This window comes from Lepisma saccharinum, unplaced genomic scaffold, assembly GCF_977018435.1.
Source record: "Lepisma saccharinum unplaced genomic scaffold, izLepSacc3.1 HAP1_SCAFFOLD_127, whole genome shotgun sequence".
Lineage (NCBI taxonomy): Eukaryota > Metazoa > Arthropoda > Insecta > Zygentoma > Lepismatidae > Lepisma > Lepisma saccharinum.
In genome coordinates, this window is record NW_028142943.1 from 188,376 (window position 1) to 203,272 (window position 14,897).

The 14,897-nt window shown below is 39.8% G+C and overlaps 1 protein-coding gene across 4 annotated transcripts in view; it reads left to right on the forward strand.

Annotated features, from left to right (window-relative positions):
• The window catches only part of LOC145982331 (uncharacterized), a 175,506-nt gene that overhangs the window by 144,176 nt on the left and 16,433 nt on the right, over positions 1–14,897 (forward strand). For 2 of the 4 annotated variants that reach the window (XM_083115894.1, XM_083115892.1), the window contains exon 3: positions 2,800–2,916. The exons of 1 other annotated variant lie outside the window; for it this stretch is intronic. The gene's annotated coding sequence lies outside the window, so the exon portion shown is untranslated. Of the gene's footprint in view, positions 1–2,799; positions 2,933–14,897 lie in introns of those variants that run through there. One more of the 4 variants, XR_014441044.1, reaches the window with a different exon arrangement.

The following is a 14,897-nucleotide window of genomic DNA, read 5'->3' on the forward strand; positions in this document are numbered from 1 at the left end:
ATCAAATTTCTCGTGAAGGAGAAAGTGAAACCAGCTGAGATTTTCAGACGATTGCAAGCACAGTATGGTGAACAAATGATGTCGCGGACAAGAGTGTACGAATGGTGTGAGCAGTTTCGCGAAGGACGGGAGCTGGTGACAAATGAAGCGCATGGAGACATTCGCCCGACTGCAGTCACACCAGTGAATATCGCACGTGTTGAGCAAATGATTCTTGAGAACCGGTGAGTAACAGTGCGGGATATTGCTGCCGAGGTGAATATCAGTGTCGGGAGTGTTGAGACAATCATTCACGACCACTTACGCTTCCGCAAAATCTGTGCAAGGTGAATTCCCCGCCAGCTGACATTCGATCAGAAGTGGACACACAGGACGGTCTGTGAACAGCTTCTGAATCGGTTTCGAGCAGAAGGTGATGAATTGTTGCAATCCATCATCACGTGTGATGAAACATGGTTGCACAATTCAACCCCAGAGACCAAAAGATGCAGCATGGAGTGGTGGCATAAAGGTTCCCCACCCCCCAAGAAAAGCAAAACGCAGCCGTCCGCTGGAAAGATCATGGCAAGTGTCTTCTGGGACATGAAGGGTGTTATCCATGTGGATTTTCTGGACAAAGGGAGCACGATTAATGCCCTGTATTACTCCACATTGTTGAGTGGTGCTGTACGAAAGTCTTCGCAAGAAAAGACCTGGGATGTTGTCTGGAAATGTCATTCTTCTCCATGACAATGCCCGCCCTCACACGGCCAATGCGACAATAACAACTCTGGCCGACATGCGCTGGGAAGTTCTGCCCCATCCCCCTACAGTCTGGATTTAGCCCCCAGTGATTATCATTTGTTTGCACCCCTTAAAGACCATCTGGGAGGGAAGAAATTCACGACAGACGAAGCACTGTGGAGCGATGTCCTCCAGTGGCTACGACAACAACCAAGTTCTTTCTACGCCAAAGGAATTCGGGAGCTGCCAGAACGATGGCAACGGTGCCTCGGCGCGCACGGAGAATACTTTGAAAAACTGACATAGTTTGGTGTTTCTTCTGCTACCTATTTCCTCTGCAGGAATAAAATTCCCGGTCAACCTTGAACGACCCTTGTACATAGTGTGCCATTTTTAATGCATACGAAATACCAGGTAGCATTTGAAACATTTCTGCATAGCTGTAACTTGGCAGGGGCAATGGACTCTTAATCTCTTGATTTTTTCATTTTGCAAGGATTAGCATTAATAATTATTAATAATAGTTTACTACCAAAATGGTGTTCATTATCACTGTTTGCTGCTAACAGTAAAATCATTATTCCCACTGACCTAAAGAAGCCAGAAGTCAACTTTGGCATGGAAAAATTGTCCAAAAATTTTGTGAAAACGTTCAAAAACATGGAATTGTTGAGGAAATATTTTTTTTGTCTAACAGGATTGAAAACTAAGAATACATTTCAGTTTTTCCTACCGATCGGTTTATTTTGGGGGAATATTTCATAGTAAAAATAAATATTTTATAATTAATTTTTCATCATAAAATTTTTAATAATGTTGAATAAACTTTATTCTTTTCATAATTGGGGAAAGAGAGACGCGGTAGTATATAAATACGGAGAAACCAGTACTCACTTTTATCCGCGAAGCTGTTTTTTTCTTCTTTTTCGATTAATTTCAGTGGCCACTGCCACCATCCTCGTTGGAACTTGCTGCGCTGTTGCTTGGCGTGCGTCTTTTGTTCGTAGTTCTCTGGCTGCCGTTAGGTGCGCTGTGCATCTTGGTGCGTCGTCTGCTATTTCCGGGCGATAACTGCTGCAGTAGTGGAATCCAAGTGTGGTGCGCTTGCCCGCTATCGATGTTTAGTTCGTGCGGGAAGTGCATTATGGCATGCGTTTCCTTGATTTTGGTGTCTATGAGCATGTGGGCAGTGTGTTTGACTCGAACCTTTTGAATTTTATGGCTATTGTATTTGATATGTCTAGCAAGACCAGTAGTGGGTTGGGCTTTTTTCGCATCTGCTAGGTGCTGTTGGATTCTTTCATTGACAGATCTGATGGACCTGCCGATGTAATGAGTCTTGCATTCACACTCTGCATCATATACATCTGGGTTGTCAAGGGGGGAGAGGAAGTACCGTTTGTGCTTGTTCAGTTTATCAGTTATTTTGGAGATGGGTTTGTGCACTACTTTGATGCCAAATGGGAGAAGGGCTTTGGCTATGCGGTTGGAAGTGGTGGGATGGTAGGGGAAGGCAAACCATTTATATTGGTCGCCGGGGGTTGGTTGTGGCTGGGCTGCTTGTGGATGGGTTGATTGTGCTAGGTTAGGGTGTCTGACCTGTATTTCCGCCAGTTCCAACGAGGATGGTGGCAGTGGCCACTGAAATTAATCGAAAAAGAAGAAAAAAACAGCTTCGCGGATAAAAGTGAGTACTAGTTTCTCCGTATTTATTGTTTTAATAAAACATGCAAAGTTTGAAACAAAACACTGATGATCTGGAAAATTATGTAAAAGTACCTTGAAAAGTCAGAGAACATGGTGGTTTTGCAAAATGAGTGGCAACCCTGAGAAAGGTGTTTTGTGCATCTTTGTCAGATAATATGAAAACGGGGGAACCCTTAGTCTTTCTCATACCTCACTTGCACACATTTGGAGGTATGTCCTTTTGTCATGGTGTCTTATGTTTAAACCAGGATATCTTTTGCACTGAATTTTACTCTCCCATTTTCTTTGGTTATTGTTATTTAATTTTATGTTTCAACTTGTAAAAGGACCCACGTATTAATTTATATGCCTGTGTGTATTTTTCCCTAGCCAACAATACTGTAGGAATATCATCATATGAGGGAGTAGATAGGACTCGACAGGCAGGAAGTTTACAAACAGAAGAAGAAACTCACATTAGCAGATGTTCCAGTCAGTTAGTCCAGTTATTGTCAGACACTGAAGAATTTGAAAGGAATTTCCTGCAAGAATCTGTAAATAGGGGTCAGGTATTGAATTATGGTGCAGTGAAGTTGGATTCTCCCCATGAATGTGAAGCTGAAAACAGAGGCCACCTTCGTTTGAAGTCTCGCCTCCACACTACATCAACAGGCCTTGTGTGCATTGTTGAAGACAGAACAATGAGTGAAGGTAGTTGCGTAAGTCCCTCACCTTGGGTGTACCAGAAGTATTTACCTAGAGGTAAGACCGGAAGAGTACAGGAAATTTTGAGTATTGGTGAGGTAATTATTTCCAGCAGGTTAGAAGATGAAATGGAAAAAGTGCTGTGTGATAAAAGTATCCTGTACATTGATTCATCACCGTGCCCATCAACCATACCGATTGATTTTTTCTTGAAGGTTGGAACATACATGTACTTTGACTGTGTTAGGTTGAAGGACGTGTGTAGAAGTGGCGTGAATTTCAAGTGCTCCTTAGCATGGGTCGGGAAGAAACCGAAGCTCATGCCGTCAACACTATCCAGCCTGAACTCATTTGGTCTAGATATCGTGGAGTTGGATGCAGTGAAGAGTACAATGTACAGAGAGAAAGAACTCGTTGCTGGGAGAATATATGAAGGTGTTGTCACAAAATTGTGTGTTCCATGTGCATTTATTATCACTGTAAAATTGCAAAATATCTGCACTGAAATTTTTGCTTTGACCTCTAATTTAAGTTTAGAAAGACTTGGAGACAAGCTGCCACATGGTTCTTACGTGCGAGAGTACCTAGCAATATGTGATATTGTTCAGGTGAAGGTGCGAAGAGATGAGAAAGTCAGAATGCAGAAGCAGAAGCGCTTGTATGAGTGGGTGGCTCTTCATGCATGGAAGACATTGCAGAAAAAAGTCTCGAGCTCATCCGGGTCTGAAGCAAAACTAGTGGCAGCTGACCTTTGCAGTGAAAGGGAAGGAAAGAAACAGTTGAAGGATAACATGGTTTCTGACAGGGACTCAACACTCCTCTATGAAGAATATGGCAAAACTCAGTGTGATGATGGTAGTGCCACCATACCAGTGGAATATGCAGTTGGATCTGACAATGAAGGACAGTTCATACCAGCTGAGCTTAGAGCAGGCGAGATGAAGGCACTGCCTCATGTTCCATACAAGACAACCAAAGGTATGTATTATTTGTACTACATTTTAATTATTGATCAACTTTAGGACTCCCTTACCAAATTCCCATGTCAATAAATTTAGAAGAGCTTGTGGAATTTGTCCCCCTCTCCTTATCCCAAAGCGTCCTCCACGGAAACAGAGTACTTTTCACAACATGGATCTCCATATTCATTAGAGTGCAGCCTTGGTGGCCAAATACACGGTCATTTAGCCATCTCATGTTCTCGCCACCAAAGTTGGTGGGTTCAGACCCTGCTCTGGACCATGTTTTTAATTTCTGAGTGTACCTTCATCAATTTCATCATCGTTCTTAGACAAAAGTTGGCAACATTTATTCATAAAATTACAAATACAAAATATGCACATTAGTAGAGACCGGATGTTTAGGCACTAAAAACATATAAAATAGGCAGGCAAATAAGCACTTATAATTTTCAAAATAGGCATTAAAATACAAATAGGCAATAAAAAAGACAATGAAATTTAACTCAAAATAATGAAGATAGACATACAAAAAGAAATAGGTGTTTAAATAATATAAAGACTTACCTGTGCATTCTTTATAGTTGCTTAAAATAAACCAGAAGCTCATCATTAGAGACAGCAGTCCAATGTTGTACTTAATAAATCACTGCAAACAGGAGTCACGTCAGCCCAAAATTTTTTATTGTATAATGGCTACACACAATAGTCTGACAAAAGAAATTGTTGGCTACTTCCAACCAGTACGCAAATTATTTAAATATACACTTTATCACTGCACACAGGGTTATTTCAGTTAAAAAATTTGCACTGTATATTCCACACAGCAGTTCGAACTGAGAAACTGTTTAAATGAATTTCAAGTTTGTACTGTACGGTTTGGCAGTCTCTGAATAAGAAGCACTAATTGCGGTACAAGGTATTTCTTCAGGTGATCAACCGACAAGTTATGTCTATGATCGGACAACACATTTTTTAGAATTGAAAAAGATCTTTCAACCTCCACAGATGTTACCGGAGCATACTTAAAACACGCGAGAACATGTGGATCTAACTCAGTTTGTATATTTTCAGCTTTCAGAATTGCCCTTAATTTGTCCAAGTTCTTATTAGCTGCAATAACTCGCTAACTGTTATTTTTAAATTTCTTGGAAGCATCGGAAACTAATCCTGGGAACAGGAAATTGTATGCACAGAGTTCAGTCATGTCCCAATTTTAAAGAAAATGCCTAAAATAGGCAATATCTGGCATTTATGAAATAATATAGGCAATATCGTATGAAATAGGCAAAATAGGCAAAATTAAATTGGCTTTAAATGAAGCTAATCCCTCCCCCCTGGCCTTCGCAACATTCGTTTTCATCATATCTCTAACAGGAAAGAATAGGCATTTTGCCTAACATCCGGTCTCTACACATTAGAAATTGAAAACCATGCACCCAACATGACTCATTCAGGGTTGTTGTTGTTATATATTATTGTTATTTTTTAAAAATACTGTATTGTTTTAAATGTCAGAGTTACAGCCATGTAGAGTAATATTAAGTTTTTTGGCCATTGGCATCAGTACATCACCTGCAATGCCAAACAGATCAACAAACAGCAGAAATGGAAGGAAGCCAGAGTCAGTCTCAATCACATGTCTCATGTCATACAGTGCCCATGCCTTTGTGGTGTACACATCATTTTTCACAGTTCCCACAGTGAGAAATCAAGTGTTAAATTGGGAGATCTGGGTGGATATTTGACACTTCTTACTGGAGTACTCGTTCAAGTCTCCCACCCTCGAGCATGCTATGCTCAAGTGTACCGCATTCATAGTGGAACAATTGGAAGATATCATCGTCACGCACAAGGCTGTCTTGTATTGCAGAGCTTAATGTGCAGCACTGTCAACCTGAAACCCATACATGGAAGAAAACCACTCCAATCAATTACAATTCTAAATAATAAGTATCTGCAATGGTGTAGTGGTAACATCTTTACCTTGTAATGAAGGGGACCCAGGTTCAATATCCAGTGGAGGCACATACTGTTTCGCATCCCACTTCAAGCTGTAGGTCCAGTTCCAATTAACCTATCTGTGCATAAAAGTGGACTTGAAAAAATAACTTAATCAATAAGTCAGTGCATTACTATGAAAGATCCAAATATGCATATATCAGAACATTCTATAACTACAGACCTGGATACACATACTGACAGACCTGCATAAACAAATCAAAATATCTAATCACAATGCAACAGATACCTGTACGTCATTGTTCACTGCAGAAAAGGATAATCATGTTACATGAAATAATAAGATACAGTAATAATATACCTTTGAACACCATTTTAATGTGACAATAGTTGTAGAAACATATATAAAATATCCACCTAGGCAGTTTCAGCTTATAATCCATTTCATTTTCATGACTATGTTATTGAAGTTTCCCATATTTGAGGACCCACTATTACAGACAAATTGCAGTTACTCATTCATATTTGCACATGTGTAGATTACTCACTTTAGTAAACAATAAGTATTTCATAAAATATAAAACCATATACTTACTTTATGTGAGTATGTTCCGTTTGTAAAAGCAGTGTTTTGGGGGTCTACTGCTCCCTTCTTCAGGCTCCTTCCTTGGCACGTATCATTACTACATGCCACGTCAATTTACATTGAACAAGGAATAAGGTAAAAGATTTCAGTTGGTAAAAGAATTGTTAAAAAACTTACCCATGCCTGAATAAAACTTTCCATACCCATTTCATCCTTCATAAAAAGCCTCCCGAAAACATATAAAGCTTGAAACAAAACTGGGAAACTCACTCTCCTTAGGCACCTGTGTTAATACCCAATTGTCTTTCTTGTAGAATGCAGGAAGTTCCTCGAGGCTATTCTGATAAAGATAATAAAATGGTGGTTATAGGTAAGGATAAGTATAAAAGAAAAATGGAAGAATGTTTCTGTAGTAAAGATTTTGAAGTGGTAAGGGAAAATCCAATTATAAAATTAAGAGAGAAATCAGGAAGGGAGTGGAAACAAGTATCACACTAGAGAGAACTGTAAAAAGAAATTAATTGAAGGTAGCAAAAAGGTAGTATCCCAATAGTGTTTGGGATTCCTAAAACACATAAAGAGGGAATCCCCTTAAGACCTATTATCCCAATGTATTTGCACCCGGGATACAATTTAGCTAAAACATTAGTAAAACAAATTAAAGAAGTAGGGGAAAAACTGAATATAGTGTTAGGAACTCATGGGTGGTCAAAAAGGAATAGAGCAACTTGAAATAACAACTAATTATAGAATTATGAGTTTTGGCGTTGTAAACTTATATCTGCGCATCCCCAGGGATAAAGCGGCGGACTGTTTGCAAAGATGGCTAATGGAAAAAGGTTTAAGCATTATAGTCGCATGGGAATATGTCAGGTGGTTTCATCTAGTTACTGGATACAACTACTTTAGCTTTAACAGCAAGATATACATGTACAAAAAGAAGGGTTAGCCATGGGTAACCTGATCTCCGGGATCGTATCTAGTATATTCTTGCATTATATTGAGAAGGCAGCTATAGAACAAGTGAAAGGGAAGGTCAAATACTTTGGTAGATATGTTGACGACACACTGATAATCGGTGAGGAAAAAGGTTTAAATAAGATGTTTAATATTTTAGGAGAACAGGAAGACCACATTAAGTTTACAAAGGAGGAAATGAAAAATGATGAAAGTAAATTTTTGCACCTTAGGATTATAAGTACAAAAAAGGGAATTGAAACAGGAGTTTTTCATAAGGCATTGGCAGGGGACCGATACATTAGTAAAGAATCTGAACATGCGAGGAGAACAAAAACAATGTGTTTTTAAACTTCTATATTAGGGCAAAAAGGCTATGTAATCGTAAGGAGGAATTGATAAAGGAGGAAAAGGATCATGGGTGTAGGAAAAAGGAATGGGAATAAAGAGAACGAAATGAGGAGGACACAAAGGGGAGAATGCAAGTTTGCGAAAAAGAGGAAAGTGGATGAATAAGGAGGGGGAAGAGAAGAAGGGGGAGGGAAATGGAGAAGAGAAAAGGAAATATATACTACTTTTCCGGATTCTCTGGAGTAGCGACGTGCCGAGGGGAAAGCTTGTGGGCGGGGCCAGACTGGGTGGGGAAGGGTGCGGGATGAAAGCAACGAAGTGCTGCGCGGTATAATGTCCGTGAAGCAAAACGCTTTCTGCTGCCAATTTCTTATTTTATTCTTAACAATGGCCAGTGTATTGTTTTACACAAATAACAAATAATATTGCACGTTTATTTGTCTTTTTTCAAAAAACATGCAAATAACCACAAACTATGAAACATCATGTATCGAAATGTGTTTTAAACAAGTCTGAAAAACATGTTTAAAACACTTTGTTTTAAACGTTTTAAACATTTGTAAAAAAAACTAAGCCATGTGTTTTAAACTTTTCAAACAAGTTATTCTCGAACACATTCAACACTATGCGGTGCTCTCCTGAATGCAGAGTTCCCCTAGACTTGCGAGCTGACATGTTTACTACTGAACTACTGGACCAAGAATGAGCAGTCGAGTCGCCCCCTCCCATGGATGCCCCTCCCCTCCATGCATTCATTGGACGAGACACACACCCTTCAACATGCGCGCAGAGCGCGTTCACGTTCTCTTACTCCAGAGAATCCGGGAAAGGAATATAGGTTTACTGGAATCCCGTTATTTTAAAGGGGTTTCTGAAAAGATTGAAAAAACAGTAAAGGAATATGGCATAAAATGCAAAATGAGGGCTCCACGCAACATTGGAAAACATTTTACAGAAAACAAGAAGGAAGGAATGGTAATGAAAATTGAGGAGGGAGGGAAGGGTGTATATAAGATTAGGTGTGATTGTGATAAAGAATACATTGGAAAAACAGAAAGTAGCATGGAGGTAAGGTGGAAGGAACACAATAAAGACATCAGAGAGGAAATACCCAGAACAGGTTTATCTGAACACATCATAGAAAAACAACATAAAATTAAGAAAAGTGAGGTTATTAGAAGAGAAAGTAAACAAATAAATAGAAACGTATATGAGGCCGCTAATATATGCAAGGAAAGGAATAGTAAACTAAATAGAGATAACAGGAACTTAGATGAAATATGGATAAAGTTGTTTAAAAGGTAGAAGGTAGGTAAGAAAAACAAAATAGGATTTCTGTCATGCTGGGAGTAATCCGTGCAGCCCAGGAATCACAGGATTGGATTTTGAGTTGGAAATGATGTAAGGATACGGCAGAGGGGAGGGGAGCTATGTAGGAGTGGAATAGCTTCAAGGAACTTCCTGCATTCTAGAAGAAAGACAATCGGGTATTAACACAGGTGACTGAGGAGAGTGAGTTTTCCCAGTTTTGTTTCAAGCTTTATATGTTTTCGGGAGGCTTTTTATGAAGGATGAAATGGGTATGGAAAGTTTTATTCAGGCATGGGCAGGTTTTTTAACAATTCTTTTACCAATTGAAACCTTTTACCTTATTCCTTGTTCAATGTAAATTGACGTGGCATGTAGTAATGATACGTGCCAAGGAAGGAGCCTGAAGAAGGGAGCAGTAGATCCCCCAAAACATTGCTGGATTGATTGATTGATTTGGTGTTTTAAGTCCACTTTATGCACAGTAAGGCTAATCGAGACTGGACCTACAGTTTAAAGTGGAATCCGAACCACTATGTGCCTCCACCGGGTATCGAACCTAGGACCCCTTGATTACAAGGCGACGACGCTACCACTGCGCCATCGGGGAAGCCTCCAAAACATTGCTTTTACAAACGGAACATACTCACATAAAGTAAGTATAGGGTTTTATTTTTTATGAAATACTTATTGTATACCACTCATTTTGCCTGCTCGAGCAAAGAAGCTTTCAATTACAGTCTAGCATTGTCCATGCACACTATTTGGCACCTGAGCAAAATCCTCTCTCAGCAGCACTCTGCTTCTTAACATTTCTCGAAAGAAAATCTGCTCACCCGAAAGAGAATCTTCTCACCTCTGCCATTTTGTGTACACTAATGCCTTCCACCTGATATACTGTGATATTCAGCACAGATGTTGCAGCTTCAAATACAGAAAGTCGAGTCAAGTCATCGTTAATAGTTTCTATGTTCGAAGAGGGTATACACTATTTTGGGGCACACTGTTATGACGATGACTGTCATATGCGACTGTTAGGTGAAGTAATATTTTTGGTCCGGCTTTGAAATGTAAAATAAGGCCGATTGTAATTGCTCATAGATGGCAGTTGGATGCCAAATAGCGTATCGAACTGATGGTTAATACAAAGATTTCATAATAGATGTCCTCACTGTACTCTAATTGTAAATTGGTCCAAATGATTGTATTAGTGATGAAAATATAAGATTAAGATTGTATTGTAAATACAATGAATGATAATATTTTCCAAATTAGATTATGTATGTTTGCAATGTTATCTCAATTAGTAATGTACATTGCGAATTTGCAAGAAAAGGGAAAGATTCATCAAAACCGGAAGAATGCAAATGTTAAAAAGGAATTGGTTCCAAGAACGGATCACAGAACCCATTGACTGTGCAGGAAGCCATGGAATTGACGTAGATGGAATCGGTTTGAGGAATCGGATCGGCGGAACGGTTCTAGGACTCGGTCTGGGATAAAAGGAAAGCTATGGCGGTCATCAAGGAACAAGCGAGAAGTATCAATGGAAATCGGGCTTATTCTGAACTGACAAGTGGATCCATTTAGCTTAATTTGTTCATCAAGGACCGTTCATCGAAAATTCCAAAGAACATTTATTCTCCATTATGTGTGGAAATGGATATTATAAGTTAAAGTTGTGAGAATTTTTCGCCCGATGTCAGCTGATCTGTAAGTACACATCTTCAGTTAATGACGAACGTGCACGAACATTAACCATACAAAGTTTCATCCTCAATTTTGTATATGCTAGCATCCGTGTGAGAAATTATGGCCATAATTCATGTGTATACTTTGTGTTGAACTTTGGCGGGAAACTTGGCGTCCAGGGTAGCCATATTAAAAAAAGTTGTGGAAAATTTCATCGAGGGTAAAGAACGATATATGTCTCAATCTGAGATTGATTTAATTCATCAATTTGTGTTCGATGGTCCAGTATAAAGGGACCAAGGTATTTTGTTGCACATTGGAGTGTACGTATAACCTTTGACAGGGTGAATTAAAACCCATTTTTTTGCTTACGCTCCACAATTCGTTGGTGGCAAAGTCAGTGTAAGGTGATCATATTCTTTTGAACTGAAGTCTTTGTCGAACTTCATGCTTGTAATTCCCGCGCATACTGGCGTATGTCCTTAAGGCAAAACATTTTGTTGAGTGATTCAGTTTCATACATTCCCGAGTAGTACAATTCCAGTACATTGAACATTTACTTTAATTTCTAGTAAGGGAAGTTACTATTGTGCACTTGGGACATGGTATACGCGAAGGATACTTTATGTCAAATTTAAGCTTGTTTATGTTCTGGCATAAATAAATTCTTGTCGATAAACCTATATTTCAGACTCGGAATTTGCAATTCATACCCAAACATGCTTTAGTGTATATTGTATATAGAAATATGTTAATGATAATATTTCTTTCAGGCAGGGAAATTTCATCTTGCTCTGGTCTCTAAGGGTTAATTTCATGCATGAGAAAAAAGTGGTGGAATGTGATTGTTAGAACAAGAGGTTAAGGCATATTTCTGTCACAAAGATAGCCATGGATAATGGGGGGGGGGGGGGGATGTGGAACTAAAAAGGGGGGTGAACCAATAGGAAGGTGATTCTGTTTAATAGTGGTATTACATGAGAGTTGTTTCGTGTAAGTGAACGTTGATAATCTGATTTCACCGCAGTCCAATGTTATCGCTGCCGGCGCTACCGATAGCAGTTCGAGGGGGGTATATATAATTTTAGTGCTACTGCTTGTTACTAGCCTGGTCCCCCACCCTTTACCTCCGCACTCGAGGTTCGGTGCACTTCGTACTCGGCTCAGATTTGTCTAGGGGTATCTTTCTTTGTACGACAATGCACGTGGGTTGCTACAAGTCAACATAATTATATAATTAACTACAAGAGACAACGGATAACCTTTGCGAAACCTTTATGATCAGGGAGATAAATTACCTTGTCCAGCGTTTGTGAAATTAAAAACGGAAATTTTGGATATTTTCTATAGTTTAATTAACGTAAAAGTTGAAGTATATACAAGTCGTATCCGAACGTTCATTTCTCTAATTATTTATCGGGCCAAAACTCTAATTTTGATGTTGGAATCTCTATTGTTTGTACCTGGATGCTTTACATTACATGAATTACATCTGAAGTACGCTTGTCACAAGGTAGACTCGCGTTACTCCAAGAAACGTCTTAACAGGCGCTAGGCCGCCCGACGTGTACATTTCTCAACCTCCACGGTGACAAGGCACTAGGCTGCCCGGCGCACCGTAATTACTTCAAAATAACATCCAGTACAAACTACCTTTTTACCTGTAAATCGGACACCAAGGCACTAGCTTGCCCGGCAATCCAATCTCTTACAGCATCCGTTTCGGGAGATCTGTCCTCCGGTCCTAGCCGACCGAAGCAAAAACAGCCTCTCCCTTCCAAGTCTCAGTTCCAACAGCCGACCTCCCCTACTCTCATCTGGGAGTTTATATATGTTTGGTTGGCGTCTGTTGCCAACGGCCATTCTTTCAAAATTTTTAATCTTTCACAGCTAAACTGCCCGCCTTTCTTTTGAACGCTCGAAACACGAAGCAAGAACAGAGAGCTACATGGTATTTATACATGGAATAATACGAACCTAAAAATGCATAATAAATTGATTTACACTAATAACACATATATATGTTTATACACGTAATTACCTAATTAATTAACATATTAATAAATATTTCAATAAGGAAAAGAAACACTGTTGCCCTGACACGGGGGCAGGGTAACAGATTCCCCCTCCCCAGCGTTACAATTCAATCTGAAATTTAAATTTCAGTATGTGTGAATTGTCTTAAAGTCACTGAGAAAAGTTAAGCACTGTATCTGAAAAAAGAAAAAGTTCACTGAAAAATGTTATTTTCACTACACGTCAAAAACGTCTCTCTGAAAAAGAAGAGTCTCGATTTCACTGAACTAAATGTCCTATTTCCACACGGTTTCTTCCTCCGGAATCCTGGAATCTCCTGGACATCTGGTCATCTGGTCATCTGGACTGCTCCCAGGTGCAGACGGACTCAGCCCCTCCACCTTCCAATGAACATGTCCGGCTCCCGCTCTAGGGTCGACTCAGCCTCCTCTCTCGGTCCATCCGAAGAACTCCCGGCTTCTTAGTCCCCTAGTTCTTGCGTCTGGGACATCCGCGGTACTCGGTTCGACTTCTGCCAAATTTCAGCTTCAAATGCTTTCAAAAAGTTCTATCGTTCGATCATACGACCCGACTTAAAAATGGCTTCCCCATTTTTTCATCTTTAAGGAATTCCCTTCCTTCTTCGGGCATCGAACTGCCATCCTTCAGCATTCTCTTAGCGATGAAAATCTCATGTCTTCATGTTCACAATTGTCACCACCCATTATCGGCAAAAGGTTGACATAACATAAAATACAACAGTCCGTAATTAGATCTTACATTCACATGAAATAAATTTACCAGAACTCAAATGTGTAGCGACAATAAATCAGGAACTTAATTACAACTGTACAAACAAGAAGTCGGTCACTCGGTTTCCTTTTCATCATTTTTCACAGCCCTTCTACCCCCTCCCCTTGAGATGGATTCTCAGGGTAGAATTTAGGGACGAGTGCTTTCCCTCACACTTCTCAAATTTCTTCTCGGAATGACCTTCAGCTGGTCAACGTTAGCTAGAACTCTCTTCCCTTCACCTTCCTTTTCCAAGACAACATTATTTGGAGTAGTGAAATTCAGAATTCTGTAGATCCCTTTGAATTTCGGGAAAAAGCACGCAGTTTGCTTATTAAAAGCAGACGAAATTCTATGGTCTTGAAGCAGTACTCGATCTCCGACACGAAGATTAACCCTTCTTCTGCCCTTATTGTAGGCCCTTGACGCTTTTTGCCTCGTCTTTTCTTCTTTTTCTCTTGCAAATTCGAAAGCCACGCCCATTCTTTCCTTTAACTGCATGACGTAATCCATCTGTCTCTCCGCCGTGACGTCCTCCTCGGTTCCATCTTCCCTCTGAAGCTCCATTTTCCGAGTGTCATGCGGTGTGTACAAATCACGTCCAAAGAACAAAAATGACGGCTTCAATCCAGTCATCGAATTCGTTGCATTATTGATGGCAAAACTTATCGCGTCCAAATTTTCAGCCCACGACGAGTGTTCCTTGCAGAACTTTCCAAGTGCTTGCTTGATTATCTTAATCGCTGCTTCTGATTTATTTCCCTTCGGTCTATACGGCGTAATATAGACAGGCTTGCAATTCACAGAACGCAACGTTTGTGAATACAGTTTGCTTCGAAATACACTCTGGTTGTCACTGACAACGTATTTCGGGAAACCTGACTGAAAACAGTACTTCAAGAATGCTTGCGAGATCGTCCTCGCCGTTGTAGTTCTAAGCGGTGTCAAACTAATGTGCCTTGAGAACTCATCTTGAATGACTAAACAGTACTTGTATCTCCCTTTCGTACTTGTAGGCAGTGGTCCAAAAATGTCCAGAAACACTTTGTATCCAGGCGCAGTAGATTTTCTCGAGTTCATAAATCCCATCTTTCTGCTGTTGTCAGGATTATACTGAAGACAAGTGATACAACTTTTGCAATAGTTACTGACATCTTTGA